Raw genomic sequence first — 2,814 nt, forward strand, 5'->3', positions numbered from 1 at the left:
GCTGAAATTGAAGCATAGGGACACTATAATGGCTGCCAGGACACAGCTGCTTTCTCAGGCAGGGAGGGAGTGCAATCTGCAGCATCAAAGTTGCTGACAACTTGTCAGCAATGGTAAGAAGGTTAAAACTCGCTTTTGGGTGGTCAGGAGCCAGCCATACCTCTGGAAAAATCTTTTTTTCTTTATTCCATGTTCCCCAAACAAGGTGAACGTCTTACTTGGGGGTATGTGGTATGCAAGGAAATACAGTATGACAAAGTGAGTGTGCTGGGGAGAGGGAGAGAGGACTCCTATCATGGACATTCATCTTGTGTGTTAAGAAAGGGCTGTCCTTAGTCATACTGACTCTCCCTTGCTGCATGGGCAGCTCAGCTCTTCCCTGCTACATGCACAGGCCTGGTAGCCCAGTTCTTCTCTGCTGTACACTTTTGGCCATGTGCACATGGTTCCTCTCTTGCAGTGTGGAGAGCTTAGATTTCCCCTTGCTGCATGTGTAGCACCCTCCTGCCACCTCTCCCCACTCCGCCCTACCCCCCCGGGAGCAGAAGCAAGAGGAGGGAAGGGGAACCTGACTGCTCTGGCTACCTAAGCTGCTGGAGTGGTGGGGGTAGTGGCAGCTGGGTGCAAACCTGGAGGCCATAAGTTGGACAGCCCTCTATTAAGAGATGCATTTTAAAACATATAAGCTGTTTCCTGTTTTTTTGTTTTGTTTTTTTGCTGGCCTATGAATTCAGTCTGACCAGGTACAGTCAAGATTAAACTGATAATTTAGTCAGAGCCCATTTGATTTGCTTAACTAGGTGTTTGTCAAAGAGTATCCTCACCAATTGATAACAGGGTCCCATTGTGCCATACACTGGATAAACCCCAAGAAGGGATGGTCCCTAACTGGACAGCTTACAAAAAATAGACTCGAGTGAGAGGGAACGAAAGCAAAAACAGGCATAGACAAGAGAAGTGCTCCACAAGAAGCTAGCATCACATGCAGGAACAGACTATAGGTCCCCAACTACTGGCACAAGCTGCCTCACAATGGCATATGGTGGCTATTCATTCCTGCAGAAACCAGGGTAGATTTATACAGGGCCACCTCAGAACTGAAACACCTCTTTGGACAATCCAGGCTGCTCTCTGAGCTAGTATAGGAAGCTTGGCTGATGGTTGTTCCTCTTCATCACTCCTCAAACCTACTGAGGGTCAACCACATCCCTACAGTCTCATCTGTGTGATCCTAAGAATGCAGGGGCTGCAGGGGTCCCAGGCCTTGTATGTGCTGCACAAGTAAGGCTCCTTTGTCTCTGGTCACATCTACATAGCCTCCTTCCTGACTTGTATCAATTTAAGTCCAGCCCTCTTGCTCCCAATTGGGTGCACCAGGAACTAGCAGGGTAGATGACTTGGAGTGGCCTTGTCTGTGGGATATAGCAGTGGCTTACCTGCTGAACCACTCTGGGCCAACTCTTGAGCAGTCTATTCTGCCTAGCGTAGGACCGGCTGTCCTAATCTGGATTGCCCAGAAGGAAGGCACGGTATGACTGTTTTAACATTTGCTTGCCTGAAACACACAAGAGAGCACTACTTCTCTCTCACTATTGCCCTGAGGGAGTCAGTCAAGATACACAGCAGAAAACTATGTAAAAGGTCTGAAATTACCTTTCCTGGTAGAAAAGCAGCAGTTCCCCGTCTCTCAAAAAAGTGTGAGTGGAGTGCAACAGCACAGGTGACAATGCAGTCATTAACCAGGGATCCTTATTAGCTTTAGATGACATCTCAGTCCAGAGGCAGACAGTTTAAACTCTGCCTACCCCAACTACCAAAGTAAACCACACTTTCTGTTGTAATATTTTGGCTAACTTAACAACAGTGGGGAGACACTCCTGGCTGGACTCTGTGGATCCTGTTAAAAACATTACTTACCATGCACAGCTATGTCCCAGGGACTTAAACTTCCTATCTACTAAGGGGCCCATTTATCCTCAATTCAAGCCCAAAGAGCAGTCTAGCATTCTTCTTTTTCAGGAATCTCCCATGTGGACTCTGGAACCTTGAAGACATAACTTTAATTATTAAAATTAACACTGCACAAATATCTAGCAACTCCACGTGAAATGGGGGACCCAGTGTTCTTGGCGCTGTACAAACATAACAAGGAAGTGCAGACAGACGTAGTAACTGAAGTGTTTCAAAATGAAACATTTCAACTGAGCCATGAACAAAGAGCTAAACAGGGGATTGGGGCTGGAGGATCTGGGTCCAGGGGTGGCCCCAAGAGTCAGTCTGTGTTGACCCTAGTGTCCTGGGACTTAGAGTGGGACCTGGCAGCTGGACAGCTCCCCCATCCCACTCTCCCTTACCCATGCAGACATAAGTACGTGAAATAGCTGAAGTGCTCTAAACTGGCACTCAAAAAGGTACTGTTTTGGAGCACTTCCACTGCTTTTGGAACATTTCAAAGGGCACATACATTTGTACAGCTGACCTTTTAAAGTGTTTCAAAGGTGTTTGAAATGGTTTTAATTGTGACACGTGTCTGCATCCTGAGAGGGTTCCTGCTTTGGACATCTAGTCTAAAGAGACCAAACAGACACAGGGTGGAATGGAAAAGGGGCGCAGATGGGTGGAACTTAGGAAGACAAGTGACAGATCCAAGAATCCTGATCTAGAGTCCCAGGCCAGTAACTGTATTCATGCTGTGTATACTCTGCAAGGAATTTGTCAATACACAGCAGTCATTTCCACTATCATGTGTATTGCCCCTTTTAGCATAAAATTAGGAAGGATTATCTTTATTTAGGTCCATTTGCCTTTCTAGCT

The sequence above is a fragment of the Gavialis gangeticus genome, unplaced genomic scaffold, assembly GCF_001723915.1.
Source record: "Gavialis gangeticus isolate Ggan-Ray unplaced genomic scaffold, GavGan_comp1, whole genome shotgun sequence".
NCBI lineage: Eukaryota > Metazoa > Chordata > Crocodylia > Gavialidae > Gavialis > Gavialis gangeticus.